The 17913-nt window shown below is 43.3% G+C and overlaps 1 long non-coding RNA gene across 1 annotated transcript; it reads right to left on the reverse strand.

Annotated features, from left to right (window-relative positions):
* Positions 1-234: 234 nt before the first annotated feature.
* On the reverse strand, positions 235-17175 carry LOC103106531 (uncharacterized). The gene is made up of 3 exons (XR_001625322.2): positions 16799-17175; positions 6426-6502; positions 235-3542 (listed from the first exon to the last, which is right to left on the reverse strand). It is a non-coding gene; the product is annotated as an uncharacterized LOC103106531 (long non-coding RNA).
* Between the last annotated feature and the right edge of the window lie 738 nt (positions 17176-17913).

The raw sequence follows: 17913 nt of genomic DNA on the forward strand, positions 1-17913 counted from the left end.
TCATCCGCATGGACCCACCGCGAATACCAGACAGGTATTCTATGGTGAACTGTCAGCTGGACTCAGGAAACAAGGCCGACCAAAGAAAGATTCAAGGATCAGCTAAAGTCCAACTTGAAGTGGGCTGGCATTGCACCAAAGCAACTAGAACTCACTGCCTCTGACAGAAGCAGCTGGCGAGCCCACATTCACCATGCCGCCACCTTTGAAGATGAGCGACGTCGACGTCTTGTGAACGCCGACACCAGGCCACACCCGCACCTCCCGTAACAACTGGCATCCCAGGCCCCGTGTGCCACAAACTGTGCGCCTCAGCCTCTGGACTCCAAAGCCACAGGAGGGTACACTGTAGATGATAATGCACAAAGACAATCGTCATTCTCGATCACCGAGAGACTATCACTAGTACTACTACTAGCAACTTAAGTATGTATCTGAATCATTCCAGTACATGCTCCTGCACTGAAATGCCCTAATGGTGGCTGCCCAGACATTTTAAAGGTGTTTCTTTCATTCCTTTCCTTTTCTTAAAACCCTTACCTTCTGTCTTGGAACCAATTGGTTCCAAGGCAGAGGAGGGGTAAGAACTAGATAATGGAGGTAAAGTGACTTACCCAGGGTATACACCTAGGAAGTGTCTGAGGCCAGATTAGAACCCAGGACCTCCATTTTTGGGCCTAACGCTCAATGCACTGAGTCATCCAGCTGCCCCCAAGGTGCTTCTGAAAGATGAAATGCTAGATATGGATGCCATATAGTAGAATCTCCATATCCCAGGCAGACATCTCAAGAGTTAAGCCCATGCCTTCATTAGGATACTTTTATCAAATACATACATTCATTGATTTGCCTCCTATAAGAAACTCTCCAAATCATTTGTCCTCAATAACCCCAAACTGCAATTAAATAGGAGCTGTCCAACAGAGGGACTCTAGTCACTAGTGTTTGCTTCAGACAAATACACTTAAAACTCCTTGTTAAAAAGAAAAGAAGAAAAGCTTTGCTGCTGGTAGGTCAGTAAGAAAACAGCCCCCAAATGGTGTCTTTCTTGAAGATATCCCAAAATGCCCAAGTATCCAATTGGGGAAAGCACTATGCTTTAATGGAGGAGGAGACATGCAATGAAGAGGCAAGTGGTAGAAATGGGTGGGAGGGCTAGGGCAGGATGGGAATGGCAAAGAAAGGAAATAGTTTCCAGAGACTTCTCTGAGAACAACAGTGTGGGTGCTTCACCACAATGGGGGGTGAGTTGTGTCCTCAAATCATAGAATTCCCAGCTTGGAAAGGACCTCAGAGGCCAACCCACTCTGACAAAGAACCCGTTGTGACCTCTTGAAGTCATTCAGCCTCTGATTAAAGTTTTCCAGGGAGGAGAACCCCACCACCTCCAGAATCTAGTCAATGAGCTTTTAACTGCATGGCAGCAATCATGCGATACAAAGACAGACCAAAAAGTCCTTGTTCTCCAGCTCTCAGTTTAGTGAAGCAGACAGCATGCAGAAGATATCTTTCTATCTTAGAATATCACTAATTGTTAGGAAGGTTTTTTCTCTCTGATGCCAACCTAAAATTGCCTCTTGCTGACTCCTCCCTCCCCACCTTATTCTCTGTTCTTCCCTCTTCAGACAAATAGAACAAAGAGTCATTCATATATATTTATATATATGTGTGTGTGTTATGTATAATATATATTAAATCCTTACCTTCTGTCTTAGAATCTATACTAAGGATCAGTTCCAAGGCAGAATAGCAGTAAGGACTAGGCAATTGGAATTAAGTGACTTGCCCAGGGAGATGCAGATAGGAAGTGTCTGGGATTGGATTTGAACCCAGGACCTCCCATCCCTAGACCTGGCTTGACAAACTTTTAGATTCTTGATGACAGCTCTCAACTCCCCCTTGAGTCTTCCTTTCCAGGTTTTTCAATTGATCTATCCTCCCAGAATGCTCTCTAGAATGTCTTTCCTAAACTCTGGGGCCCAAACTCCCTAATGACAACCAGGCCAGACAGCCATGTAACTGAGCATGGAGGTCCACCTGCCATTCTGAAGGAGGGAAAGGAAATTCCCTGAAGGAAGACACTGAATTCATGAAGGCAGGTGGTTCACCTGTTTGGTAATGAAGGGCTACCATATGATAACATTGGGGATAAGAGGGATGATGGATGGGCTTGGTCCAGTCATGTCACTATGTTATTTCTTGGATGATAAATATAACTTTCTTTCCTCTTCCATCAAAATATGGATTTGGGAAAGATGAAGCTAAAGTCTTATGGCACTCAGTAACCATTCACTACTGTCCTGGGCCAAATTCATCCTTGTATGTGAATGACTCCGTGTGCCTTTATCCATCCCTTGTGCTGTTTTGTCCTCTGGCTTACGAGTCCTTGATTCAGAAAGTGAGATTTCCTCCCCCTTTATCTTCTTAAGAGAACAGTTGTAGGAAGTGTTGAAAGGACATACCTGTAATCATTATCCTGGAGACTTGGATATATTCAAAGGTAACACGGTCCAGAGGGTATTTGTGCTGCCCCTGGTTTGTATGTTCAGCAATAACAAACCTTGTGGCAAGTACTGCTCCCCTTCCATCATTCAGCGTGGGGATCATAAAGAACCCATCTGCTCTAAGTTTCCTTCCATCATCTCCTATCCTCAGAGTAGTACTTGCTACTATTTTATTCAACATCTCTGTCCAAGGTTCTCAGGCAGGGCAATCTCCCAGCTCGGAGCCACTCTCCTCGGTTCCGCCATTCCTACAGGAGCCACAAGACATCCATTCTTGCCATGTCTGAACCCACGCACCATCTGTATTCATATTCCGAAGATAGAGCCAGGAGCGACCTCTGAGGATGACCCCTTCCGCTAACTGATGACATGCTGCGCGGTGGGGATGCTATGTATGCAGGGTCATTGTTTCTCCGAGTGATATATCGAACCATGTATTTTCTAATGTTTATGTGCCTCCAAATGGCCACATTATGTAGGCGGCATCATTCTTATTATCGTTATTGTTCCATGGCCTGCTATCTTTACTTTGTCTGTTAAGCAGAAGTCTATTTAGTGTTCGAATAGATATATCATAAAGGTAGGGAAAGGTGAACCCTTTGATATATGATGAGTCTTTCATAGCATGAAATAACTATTGCCTATTATTTTACTCCTGACGTTTTTATTTTTAGGGGAATTTCACTTGATTTGTGTTGCTGACACCTCTGATATGTTGTTTCTAGTGACCTTACATCCAAAACTAGTAGGGTGTGACATTTGATGGCCCAGATAAAAAACATTAATGGGGGAAGAGAGGGTTTATTTTCCTGGCCATAAATTAAGTTTAAATAACTCTGAATTTATTTTAAACTCTTCAGTACTTTTTACTGTCCAACCAATAAATGTATTTATTGCTGGAGCCTTACCTTGCCTCCATAGCTCCTCCTTCAGAGTCCTTTGCTTAGCAGCATATGAGATGCCTTTTCCCCCTTTCTCATGTTTGGATGAGCAACTCTTTCCGGGAAATCCTGGTTTGTGCAATAGGTGTTTTTATTTCTGAGCAGGGAAACAACAGAAAGACTAACTTAGACCAGAAGTAAAGCTGATCGTCAATCCAGGTAAGAAAAGTCAGAGCGTGAAACACTTATCCTTGTATAGCAAACCCAATTTCAAATCATCTCATCCAACTCTTGAAACAAGTTGCTCCTCAGGCATTTGGATCTGTGCTCTACTAGCTTCCTTGCATCCTGGGAGAGATCTAGTGGGTCCTTGAAAAGCAGACAACACCTATTGCCTGGATTGCATTTGAAGCCTTTCCTTCCTGGGAGGATCTACCAGAACTTGGGCTTTGTTGACCTAGCTTTTGGGAACCTTGAGTCACCTCTAAGGCACCATGAAGAATGAGATGAGGATAGTATGGATGTGGGAGGTAGAAGCACAGGCTAGGGGATGAACCTGCCTAACAGGAGAGAGGCCCCATCTTGGGGAGATCACCAAGCCAATGGGGCCTGTCTAGCTCTCAAATCTCTGATCCTATGACTAAGCCTCAGCTTCCTCAGCTGTCAAATGAGGGACTAGACATGCCTTCCAGCTCTAATCTGAAACTGTGACCTGACTGCTCCAAGGGGAGCTGGTATCAGACAATAGTTAAGAAATGAATTTCTTAATGGTTCACAGCTAGAAGTCAAAGAAGTGAGCACAATTGGTCCTTTCCTGCCATGAAAGTCTCTGATACAAGGATTGTACATTTCACAGGTTTGTTTCCAAGCTATAAAGGATCTGAAATCAAACTTCTACATTTTATAGAAGAAGAAACTGGGGTCTCTTCATACTTCTTTAAAAAAACAAACTTAATTTTAAGAATATGTATGTTTTTAAGGATTGACCCTGCTAAATATCATCAAAATCATACTGATAATGCTTTAAACATTTTAATTTTCATCTATGAAAAGAAGATCCTTGCAACCCCTTAAGTGAGACTGAAGAACCATTGGAGAGCACTAGGGGATTTTCTAGGAAACTCAAATAAGTAGTAAAAAATATCAGGGAAAAGACCTACATTTGGAGACAGAGGTCCTGGGTTTGAATAGTGCCCTATTCACTTGGTACCAATACCTTGAGTAAATGGTTTACCCTCTCTGGGCCTCCATTCTCAATTATAAAATGAGGGAGATTGGGCTAACTGACCCCTGTGGTCTTTTCTCACTTTAAATCTCTGAAAAAAGCAGGTATTCAGCTCTTTTTGGGGTGGCAAAGAAATGGAAACTAAAGAAATATCCCTCGATTGAGGAATGGCTGAACAAATTGTGGTATATGATGCTGATGGGATACTATTGTGTGATAAGGAATGATGAATAGGATGCTATCAGAAAGAGCTGGAGAGACCTCCATGAACTGATGCAAAGTGATATCAGCAGAACCAGGAGAGCATTGTACACAGTAACAGCACTATTATGGAGTGATTAAATGTGATAGACCTTGCTACTATCAGTGATACGATGATCCAGAACAATTCTGAAGTCTTAGGACAAAGACTGCTCTCCACCTCCAGAGAAAGAACCGTGGGAGTAGAAATGCAGATGAAAACATGTGATTTTGCACTTGTTTATTTGGATTTATGTTTTGGGGTTTGGGTTTTATAAGATTATTCACTTACAAAAATGAGCAATATGGAAATATATTTTGTGTGATAATACACATATGACCTGGACTGAATTGCCTGCCAGCTGTGGGAAGAGAAGGGAGAAAGGGAGGGAGACAATATGGATCTTATAATTTTGAAAAACTCCATGTGGAAATTTGATATCACATGTCATTGGTAGAAAAATAAAACAAAATCAAAAAATGAAAAAGCAATCTTACAAAGTGCTATGCATTTATAATCTCATTCAATCTTCTTGCATGGCCCTATGAGACAAGTTCTACCCAGTGAGGCAGGGAGGAAAAAGTGGGTGGAACTGAAGCTCCCGGGTGTGTACCCTGCTTTTGACTCTTTCTGGGTGTCCAGTAGAGCCTCGGTTGCGTCCTCGGAGAAATGAGAGTGATCATTCCTCTGATTCTATGAGACTCAAATGAGATTGCGTGCATGAAATACTTTGCATCGTAGCTTTATAAATATCAGGTGTTATTGTTATAATTATTATTAGTATGCATCCTGTTATCCCCATTAGATATGAAGTGATATAAGTAACAAGTGTCTTTGAACCTCCTTGTTTTGGGGACCCTGGCTGATACCGGAAGGCTGCAGCGAGGAGAAGCCATCCCTTTCTCAGGACAAAGATGGGAAAAACTGAGCCCAGGAGCCTTTGCCAGTGGAGGAAGGAAACTTAGCTGAGCTGAAATGTGATATCTCATTAATGTGGGACCCTGATGATTATCTGCTAATCTCTCCCATCCATTACCGAGAGATGCCTTCCCAAAACACTGGCCACATAAATAACACCTCGGCCATCTTCCCCCTGATCTCTGTCATTAACCACATCTCCTCCACCCCTCAAAGAGGAAGCCAGGCTTTTTTATTTTTATTAGCTCTAACTCCATATTTACAATGCTTCCTAGAAGTTGGGAGCATGGAGGATGAAGGAACCTGGGGCCATTTCAGAAGGGACAGAGCCATAACTAGGACAATTTTCATTTAGAGCAAGTATGGTAGGGAGGTGTATTCTGCTTGAGGGCTGATAAGGATAAGCCCATAGCCTGGGGCATTTAGAGCTTTACACCATGCTGAAAGTATGACTAGCATGGGAAAGAAGGTATTGCTATTGCTAGGAGTGGACCTAAGCAGGGGAGCAAGGATGCTGGGAGACAGAGCCACCAGCATATTGAGCAATGAATGAAGGGCCATTGACAGGGTAAGCAGCAGAGGAAGTGTCCTTTGGAAAGATGCTGTCAACACCCCCTAAATTTTTCCACCCTTGGGCAAAGTCCCAGTTGGCTTACCCTAGTTGTGACTGACAAGGAAACCTCATCTGCCTGTGTCCAGCTTTGGTGAATGACTGGAATCAGGCGGCCAGTTCCTAAAAAAAGAAAAAATTAGAGAGAAAGAAAGAGAAAACCCACCCTACAAACACTGCCTAATTGATTAGCCAAGAGTTCCTGAAGAGAATGATTTGATTAGGGTAATTTATAGAGATGGAATCTTTTGTCATCATTTGTCTTTGAAAATATAGATGAAAGGGGCTTCCGAGTGGCTGGAGCCGCCAGGATGAGCTATGATCTGCCTGGCTTCATCAGTTAGAGCAGACTACTCAATTTTCTACCTTTCTGGCTAGCCAAATAGCCAATAACTACCAAGGGGGGGAGAGGCTTTCTAGTTCTCTTTGCTCCAAACTTTTGCAGTCCTGGCTTATGAAAATATTTGGGATTGTTCAGCGCTTCTGCTCTCTGTAGCATAAACATTTATTCAAATGGGGCTGTCTTCAGTAATGAAGAATGAAGGAAAAACAATGGTCTGATTTTGACAAATTAACTTGTGATTTGGAGAGTCAGTGAAGCAGGGAAGAGACATTCCTAACTATACTAATTAAATGAGCTTGCAACATTTATTTTAATGCAATGGAACCAGCCATATGAAGATGAACATTTTAATTTATTTTGCAGTGACATTATGAAAAATTTCCCGGCTGCAGATTATCTCCAAAAACAAATCTCATCAGCATCTCGGTTTATGTGGGGAAATTTCCATCTCTGCCATCAACCTGGCCTTCCTTAGTGGAGACGAGGGGGATGGAGAGAAGTTACTTGGAAAGTTGGATTGGGGGCGGGAGTGTTTCCCACCTCCCGAACATTGTCTCTCGCGGGCAGCTGGGCTTTTTGTCCAAATGACTTCCGCGCTGAGCACATCCATTTTTCATGGCAAGGCATAGATGAAAAATTCCGAATCCATTCTAAGGGGAATGCAAATATAGCTCATTAGTTCTAAAACATTTTTCATGGAGGGATGCTGAGTGTGTGCAGGCAGATGAGGCTGGGTAGCTTCAGCCAGCAATGAGCACCACATGTCCTGTTAATTGTTTTTTAAAGTTGTTCCGTTCTTGCTGGCACCCAGTTGCTACTGGAAATAGGAAAACCACATGAAAAAAGAGGTAGGATGTGAGTTTCCTTTGACAGCCCACTATCTGGTGGGAGGGTGGCCGCCCTACGTGCAGGCATCTTCGAAAATGAAAGCACATTTCTGGCAGCCAAGAAATCATTTTGGCTCAAATTGGACTGAGTTCATGATGCAGAGGCATCACCTGTCCTCCAGGGCTGCATGGCGCTGAGATGTCCCCCTCAGGGACAGTGTCAGCCAGGAAATGGGGGCCGGAGCACGAGTGGACTGACAAGATGGCCTCCTTCCAGGCAGATGGGGGAAGAAGGGCTGCTGGCTCCTGGCCATCCCCTTAACCAGGTTTGAAGGAAGTCCCATAGCCCAGAGATGTCTTCCTGATGGATGGTTCCCATTGGAGCTCTGCCAAGGAACAGCAAGAGAGGAGCACTCCACTCTTCTTCCCTTAAGCTATGGGAGGAGATGCTGGGCTCAGCGACCTCTGAAGTCTCATCCACATCTAATGTTCCCTGAGCTCAGGGATGGAGAACTACAAGGTGCCTTAGAGGTCATCTAATCCCTCATCAGTGTCAGCATTTATAGAGCACTTTAAGGTTTGCAAAACACTTTTCATTTGATCCTCACAACCACCTTGAGAGGTAGGCACTATTATTATCATTTCCACTTTACAGGTAATAAGACTCAGACAAAGGTGAAGTGACTTGGCCAGGGTCACACAGCTAGTAGGTGTCTTGAGGTAGGATTTGAACCCAGGTCTTCCTGACTCCACATCTAGCATTACATCCACTATACCATGTTGTGTCTCTATAATCTATAACTATGATTCATGAGCAGCCTCCCAAATAATGATAAAGTACTGATGTGTAATAGATTTCTGGACAAACTATTCGAAGCAGACCAGGATGTAACTAGGGCAGAATGATCAGAACTATTCTCCAGGGGATTACAATTGAAAAACAGATGACAACACACGTGCTTTTTCAGCAGAAAAAACAATCCAGCTCAAAACCTAGTTCGTATTTAAGATCAGTTAAACTAGGAAACTACCAGATAGGGGCATTAAGGTGACAGAATGGATAGGGTGCTGGGAATTGAGTCAGGAAGATCTGAGTTCAAATCCAACCTCTGGCACTTATTAGTTGTGTGACCCAGGACAAGTCACTTAGTCCTGTCTGTCTCAGTTTCCTCATCCATAAAATGAGCTGGAGAAGGAAATGGCAAACCTCTCTAGTACCTCTGCCAAGAAAACCCTAAAAGGGGCTCTTGTTCTTTCCTAAAAGTCTTAAGTTTTCTAGAGCCAGTGTGACGTCTGAATTCTGGGCCTCTTGATTTATAAAGATACTAGTTCAGGGACAATTAGGTGATTTAGTGGACAGAATACCAGACCTGGATATGGGTGGTCCTGGGTTCATTTCTGGCCTTGGACATTTCCAATGGTGTGACCCTGGGCAAGTCACTTAACCCAAATTGCTTAGCCCTTGCTGCTCTTTTGCCTTGGAACTGATACTTGTGATTCTAAGACAGAACATAAGGGTTAAAAAAATTAAAATACAAGTTTTCATTTTAAAAGTGCTTTAAGGTTCGCAAAAAACTTCAGACATTTTATCTTATTTGATCTTCACTACAAGCCTGGGAAGGGAGTGCTAATATTATCCCCATTCTAAAGAAGAGAAAACGGAGGCTTGGACAAGCTAGGTCACAGAGCCAGGCAGGATCCAAGCTCTAAGAGGAACTTTCTCTCATCTTTCAAATTAAGTCCCCAACATTTTGTTAATCTAAAGACAGAGATGTCCTTGTTCCTGGGGTCCCCTCTAATGCAGTCCCTAGGGCAGAGGAATGGCTCAGAGGGAACATCTGCTTCAGCACAGGGATGGAGAACGTTCATAAGTGTTTATCCATACAAAGAGGTCCTTCTCTTCCCCCCTCTGCACAGCCATACTTGGAGGACGATTGCTTCTTGACCTGCAGGTTGTTAGATGAAGCTGAGCTGGAGCAACAGGAGGCTCATCACCTTTGGATCCCGGAATCAGAGACTTATTCTAGTGGAAAATGGACCCCATAGAGGTTACACGACTTACAAGGTCCCACTCAACTGATGAGAGGCAGAAGTAGGATTGGATCCCAGGTCTCTCAGCTCCCAGCCCAAGACTCACATAGGGGAGCATTAGAACACTCTGGGGAGTCCCCAGACACACCAAACCCTCCTCATCTTAGCAGCCCGCACAGTCACCCATTGAGAAGATGAATCAATCAGCAGTCACGACCTCCTTTGCCCAGGAGAGGCTCCCCCACCCAAATCGCTCCCAGTGAAGCACGAGATCATTACTCCCATAGCCCTCGCCTGGGCTCCCTCTTGAACTGAATTTATATGACTTTCTTTGCTGTGTCTTTCCTTATCTCTGTCCATTTGCGCCCCTCTATTAAAAGGCGGCTTCTGGAGAGCAGCTCTTTGTATCTCCAGTTGCCAAGTTGCCAAATACTCTGAGCAATACGGGTGGTGGCTGATTGGGATGTTCCAGCAATGACCTGGACTTCAGCGCCTCACGCCTGGGTAGCCTTCCTGGTTCTAACCCAAGCCTGAAAAATCTTTCCCAGAGGCTCCAGCCAATACGCAGTGGATGCCCAGGGAACTGTCCAGCAGTTCCCCTTGTGCTTCCCACGTGACCAGCCCGATTTCTTTTTCACTCGCCAATTTATACGATCATAGATTGAGCTGAAAGGGACCATCGGGGTCTCCATCTTTTAGACCTGGTAGTCAGTGAATGTTGTTGGATTGAATTGTTGGCTCAGCAAGAACAGTACTAGGATAGTAGCAACTAAACAGACCAGAATAAAGGCATGATGAGAGGGATGGCAGAGTTCATCAAAAAAGATTTCCTGGAGGAGAAAAGCTCTGATATAGGGTTCAAGAAAAGTAGGATACTGGGGGCAGCTGGGTAGCTCAGTGGATTGAGAGTCAGGCCGAGAGTCGGGAGATCCTAAGTTCAAATCTGGCCTCAGGCACTTCCTAACTGTGTGACCCTGAACAAGTCACTTAACCCCCATTGCCTAGCCCTTACCACGATTCTGCCTTAGAACCAATACATAGTATTGATTCCAAGACAGAAGGTAAGCAGGATATCCCTAGACTAGAAGTGAGAGAGGACTTGTTGGCCAGTCAACAGTCAACATCTATACCTCTCCCTCCCCCACTTAAAGTTAGAAAAGACCTTAGAGGTCATCTAATCAATCAATTGACAAACATTGATCAAGCATCTACTATGTCGACTGTGCTAGGTGTTGGGGATACAAGTACAAAGAAAGAAACAATCCCAACTCACGAGGACCCGATATTCTAATACAAGGGACCACAAATACCCATGAAAATATGTGTAGCATAGACATAAAGAGAGGAAATACAAATATAGTCAAAGTAGTTTAAAAACGAGGTAATTTGGAAGGGGAGGGGTGGAGACATTGGGAAAGGGTTTATGGAGAAGGTGATGCTAAGCAGACAGAGACACCATAAGAGGGATCGTGTTCTAGGCGTGGGATATGGCTAGTATAAAGACACGGAAATGGGAGGTGATGCATTGTGAGTGAGGAGCAGAGAGAAGACACATTGCCAGGTGCATCAGGAGGAGTGAGGTCCACTGAGGTGGAAGATAGATTGGAACCAGATTGTAGAAGGACTTTAAAATCAATTTTATCCTAGAAGAAATAGGAAGCCTCTGGAGTTGGGTGAGTAGGAGACTCAGGGGAACATATCTGCATTTAAGAAAATTAATCTAGCACTGTGTGAAGGATAAGCTAGCATAGGGAGAGACTTGATTCAGAGAAACCAATTAGAAGGCTGGTGCAATGATCTAGGAGAGAGGTCATTTGGGCCCAAACTAAGGAGGTAGCTGTGTGTGGAGAAAGAAGGGGATGAATGCAAGAGATTTCATGGGATTGGAAGTGAAAAGATTCGATAACCGATTGAATACGTGGAGTGAGAGAGTCATTACCTACCTAGGTAATGAAGTTGGAAGAATGGTGGTGCTTTTGTCAGGAAGAGAAAAGTTTGGAAGAGAGGAAGGTTTAGGGAGAAATATAATGAATTCAGTTTTGGACATGTTGAGCTTAAGATACTGATGGGACATCCATTTTGAAATATCTCATAGGAAATGTAGAATTGGGAATGAAACTCAGAGGAAGGAATGGGGGGGATAGGTGGGTAGAGTAGGAACCTAGGCAGGAAAGTATGGATAAATGGATGGATGGATGGATGGATAGATAGATAGATAGATAGATAGATAGATAGATAGATGGATAGATAGATAGATGGATGGATGGATGGATGGATGGATGGATGGAAAGATAGATAGATATAGATAGATAGATAGATAGATAGATAGATAGATAGATAGATAGATAGATAGATAGATAGATAGATAGATAGATAGAGGGATAGAGGGATAGAGGGATAGATAGAGGGATAGATGGAGGGATAGATGGATGGATGGATGGATGGATGGATGGATGGATGGATGGATGATCATCACTATCATTAGATTATGAGTTCCTTGAAAACAGAGACTGTCTTTTTGCCTCTTTTTGCATGTCCAGCACTTAACATAGTGTCAGGAACAAAGTTGACACTTCATAAATGTTGACTGACTAATTGATTGATAGAAACAAAGAAAAGGAAAATATGTGGCAGAGATAGTCTCAGACCCCGATTGCCCAACTCCAAATCCAGTATCTTCCCTTTACAGGGAAAGAGAGGTGCATTCCAAATTGTGGGAGCAAGACAAGGAACCAGAGCCCCAGGAGCCCAGGGTCTAACTGAATCATTTCATGTTATTCTCTGCAACTACTGGAGAATTCTTAACCTTCTCTAGCTTTGTTTCTGCATTCATAACAGGAAGACCACGGGGCTGACCTATTTCACAGTGGGCTTAGAGGAATAAGCAATAAAAGCAACTATGAAACATTTTTCACATATAAAGAAACTGTTAGACACCATAAATAAAAATAACGTGGGTGAATAAAGCCCCCCTCCCATCATCTGACATCTGCAAAGTAAAGCATGAGTTTTAATAACCCAAATCTCAACCTCTGTAGTTTATTGACTTGCTCAGAGGAAAAATGACTTTTCCCACCTTGGGGTAAGGGGGAGCTGGAGGGACTTGCCTAACTGAGGAAAGATAGATTCTGGGAGATTCGAAGGAACATAGAAAGCATTCTGTCCAATCCCCAGGTGGCAGCTTGACAAAGAGAAGAAAATCCTCCAGGACATTCTCTTTAATATACTTTTAGTAAATGTTTTATTGGATTGGATTATGGGAATTAGATGAACAAAGGATCCATACTGTATTTTTCAAAAGCAATATTTTTAGAATCGCAAATTGCATTGAAATTTTTATACCAAGAAAATAAAAGCAAAGATCAGGAAGACCAAATAGCATTTATATATGTCTCAGCAGAGATATATATGTGCATTAGAGAGGTGAAATATGGCTGGTGCACACCAAAAACACACACAGAAAAGAGATGCAAATTATATTTTTGACATATTTTCGGCACAATCACCTAATACAATTTTCTTTTATGGGCATAGGTAATAAATAGTGCAAATGTATATTTATGGGAAATGTGACAAATGGGTTTGCTCGGAGTCAAAAAAGAAAAGCCCAAATGATTTTGCATTGAAATGCTTCTTGTCTACCTTGCCTAAATGAGTCTCTGCTTTCTTTCATCTTTCCCTTGGGGGCTGTTTAGGGTCAGAAGCACCTCTGAGTGCTGCCATGTGCTTGGGCTAGTCGATGTGACCAGGGTGCTGTAACATTATGTGTGGGATAGCTCCTGTCTCTCCAGCTGGATTGAATGCTTCTGGAGGACAAAATCCAAGACGTGAATCTTTTGTGACTCCTGCAAGGTCTTTCACAGGTAATTGAATTGTAGAAAATCAAAAGCATCTACTTGAACTCCTACCTGAACAAGAATCCACTCTACAATCTCCCCAAGTAACCATCCACTCTTTATCTGAATACCTCTGGTGACAGGGAACTCACTACTTTATGACACTGATGTATAGTATGATCTAGATGGCCTCTAAGGTCTCTTGAAACTCATACATGCTATGATTCTTTAATTCTAGATCAAAGGATTGCTCTGATCATTTGAAAGTTTTCTGGACATCAAACCTATACTTCCATCGTTGCCACTCTGACCCATTGCTTCTATTTCTATCTTATGAGGATGAACAGAGCAAGTCTCCTGCCAAGCAAGTGCTGAGCCAACATTTGTGTGTCTGCTGGAGTGCTGATAGTGGCACGCAGGCTCTCACTGATTGGTATTTAATACTCTACTCTGGCTTATGCTTCATCATAGAGATGGGCGCATTTCCATAGCAAGTGAAGGGGAGGAGAACAGAATACACATTTATTAAGTACCTACTATGTGCTAGCCACTTTACAATTAGTATCTCATTTGATCCTTGCAACAGCCCTGGGAGGTAGTTTATTATTCCCACTTTATGGTTGAGGAAACTGAGACAAACAGAAGTTAAATGACTTGTCCAGGGTGAAACAGCTAGCAATTATATTTAAGGCTGGATTTGAATGCAGGTCCCCCTGACTGCAGGCCCAGTGTTCTGTCCACTGTCTCAGACTTCTCTGCTGTTCCATCTTTAATTCAAGTCAACAAGTATTTATTAAGCACTCACTATATGCCAGGTCCTGTGCCAAGTGCTAGAGATACAAAGAAAGATAAAAACGTCTTCTAATTTGGCTCCCCAATGCATCACTGGAAGGCTTGTTGGTCCAGGACCAATGGTCCAGTTCAGCAGGAGAGAGCTGGAAGGTCACACCCATCCAGCAAGGTCACCCAAGGAGAAAGCAGGCATGTGCTTGATGCAGACAGACAGGAGATAGACTCCAGGACGTGAGAAATTCCACAAGAGCATCTCTAAAGCAACAGAGCTGATGAGCTCATTCATTCTTAAAAAAAAAAAAGTCACATGAAGAAATCAAAACTATCAATAATCACATGAAAAAGTGTTCAAAATCCCTCCTGATTAGAGAAATGCAAATCAAAACAACGCTGAGGTACCACCTCACACCTAGCAGATGGGCTAACATGACAGCAAAGGAAAATGATAAATGTTGGAGGGGATGTGACAAAATTGGGACACTAATACACTGCTGGTGGAGTGGTGAATTGGTCCAACCACTCTGGAGGGCAATTTGAATTATGCACAAAGGGCTTTAAATGAATGCCTGCCCTTTGATCTAGCCATAGCACTGCTGAGTTTGTACCCCAAAGAGATAATTTTAAAAAAGACTTTTACAAAAATATTCATAGCGGCGCTCTTTGTGGTGGCAAAAAAAAACAAAAAACAAAACAAAAAAATGAGATGTCCCTCAATTGGGGAATGGCTGAACACATTGTGGTATCTGATGGGGATGGAATATTATTGTGCTCAAAGGAAAGATTAACTGGAGGGATTCCATGTGAACTGGAACAACCTACAGAAATTGATGCAGAGTGAAAGGGGCAGAACCAGGAGAACTTTGTACACAGAGACTGATACATTATAGCACAATTGAATGTAACTGACTTTGCTACAAGCAGCAAAGCAATGACCCAGGACAATCCAGAGTAACTTATGAGAAAGAATGTATCCACATCCAGAGGAAGAACTGTGGGAGCAGAAACGCAGAAGAAAAACATAGGATTGGTCACATGGTTTGATGGACACAGGATTGGGATTTTGATGTTAAAAGATCACTCTACTGCAATTATGAATAACATGGAAATGGATTTTGAACATGATGCATGGATAACCCAGTGGAATTGCTTATCAGCTCCAGAAAGGAAGAGGGAAGAGGGATGGGAAAAATCATGAATCACGTAGCCATGGAAAAATATTCTAAATAAATTATAATATTTTTTAAAAGGAAGCAAACATACTGGTTACTACTGACTGCTGGGTGCATCACAGCATCAATGAGGACCAGGACCACCTCAAAGTCAAGCATCTTGAAATTAAAAGGATCTTCAGCCTGGAGGGGAGGGTAATTTTCTAGGCAAACAGGATTTAAAAAGTGACTTGCCCAGGATCACACAGCTGAGGCTGGATTTGAACTCAGGTCTTCCTGACTCCAAATCCAGCACTCTATCCACCACCCCAGTTAGCTGCTTCTAACCTGGAGCTCCAAAGGACCTGGAAACCATTCAGCCTAACCCTCTTTTCTATTTCACAGATGAAGAAACAAAGGCCTCACGAGGACTTATCCGAGATCACATCAGTAGTTGTGTCAAAGCTGTGATTTGAACCTAGGTCCTCTAGGGCCAACATTTTTTTCCTGGTGTTATATTGCTAACTTAAAGAAGTCACATGGGATCCACCTTCAGGTCAGTCCAGAGCTGATGCTATAACTTTGAAGAAGTTTCCGAGAGAGTGATGAGGTTATGGTTAGTACTATCATAATTATCATAATTTCTAAAGAACTTGAAGGCTTGAAAAGTGCCATTTAAATAAAGGAAAATCTAAGTTGCTCCTCGCAATCATCTTGTGAGCAGGTGCTCTTATTATCCCTATTTTGCAGATGAAGACACTGGGGTTAAGAGACTCGCAGAGGTTAAATGACTTAAGATAGTGTTAGACCTGGGTGGGGGGTACCTCACAGGCCATCTAGTCTAACCTCCCTTTAGAGAGGGGAGACAACAGACGGCTGAAATGAAAACTGACTTTCTCATTGTCAGGAAGTCTCCCCTTACGTTATCCACCTCTCCCAAGCTTCCACCAGTTGTTCCTAGTTCTGTTCCCTGGGACGAGACATCACAAGTAGAACCCTTCTGTCTTTAAACACCTGAAGATTTATATCATCTGCCCAGAGACTTCCCTTCTCCAAACATTCCCAATTCTTTCCACTGACCTTTATGTGCTATAGACTCAGGACCTCTTCCCACTCTGGCTACCCTCCTCTGGACACTACAGCTTGCCAATGTCTTCCCTAAAACAGGGTCCCCAGAGTTGAACACAAGGCTCCAGGTGAGGTCTGGCCAGGACTGAGTGGGGCTATCACTTCCTTGACCCTCCCTTATCAGTGCAGCCTGAGATGGCATAATCTTGGAGGGCTGCCATATTTGAAAAAATCCAACCCTTCTTTTCCCACCACCAAACCTCTGCCCTTCTCATCTCCATACTTGAAATCCTTCCTTCTCCTTCTTATACTTCTGAAATCCTATTTGTTTTTCAAGGACCAACTCAAATGCCACCTCTTCCATGAAGTCCTACCTGATATTCCAAGCCAGAAGTCCTCTTGCCATGCTCTTAAAGCTCCTGAACTTCTGTACAATGAACACATCTGGTCTCTTTCTGTGTCCTGGGTAAAGCATTCCTTCTTCCTAGGAAGCTTTGGCCATCTTTGTTGTGACCTAGAAATAGGCACTTCTTGATCTCAATCAAGAAATCAAGCCTAGAACCCTGGCTGCCAAACTGCAGTGTACCGGTCTGTTTCCGTTTCTTTTGAGCTTGGGTGACATCCTCGGATGAGAAGCTCTAAGTACTAAGAGTTATTGTTATTACTAGAGTTACTGCTTCGCATGCAGGGAATTACCCTGTCCTGCTGTGTAGAAGATGCATTGTGGGGCCAAGGAGGTGTGGAAGGAAGAGACACATGGGGACTATCAGTGAATAAACACTTGATAAAGAGCACACAGGTAATGGGGGGGGTGCTTTGCATGGAGGGTGGGGCCAAGCATGCACATCTGGCCTGAAACCAAGCAAAATGTCTTTGCAAAACTTAAATCATTCTTCAAAAAGGCAACTGCTAGTACTGCTTTCATCATGATTCATGCGGAGCCTGTATCTCCACCCATTATCTGCTATCCAAAAGCATGGGAATTTGGGGCATGCGCTTCCCATGTTCTTCTGCCAAGAACCCATTACAGGATCTGGAAGAGGGGAGTGGGGCAGGGAGTTAATGAACTCTGTGCCCACCATCTTCCACCCAAAATAAGACTGTAGTCTCCACATGTGTTAAACTTGGTCATTTTCCCCACTGGGGATCTTTTCTGCCAATGGCCAATAAAGTATTTTGGTAGACTGAACCCCACCAAATAAACAGCTGCTTCTCAGATTCATAGGACAGATACTTGATGGGGACTCACAGGAGGCAGGATGATCAAGCAGATAGTGTGAGAAGAAGGGTCAGGAAGACCTGGGTTCATGTTCTGCCTCCAACAGAGACTGATTATGTGATGCTGGACAAGTCATTTAACCTCTTAGTGCCCCCCAGCAACTCTCTAAGGCTATAAGTTGTAGAGAAAGTACCCCCCCACCTTCATGACAAAAGGAATTTCTTACCAGGAATTTCCCAAGTCAATGAAATCACTGACTCATAGACCCCC

Source organism: Monodelphis domestica, chromosome 5 (genome assembly GCF_027887165.1).
Source record: "Monodelphis domestica isolate mMonDom1 chromosome 5, mMonDom1.pri, whole genome shotgun sequence".
NCBI classification, from domain to species: domain Eukaryota; kingdom Metazoa; phylum Chordata; class Mammalia; order Didelphimorphia; family Didelphidae; genus Monodelphis; species Monodelphis domestica.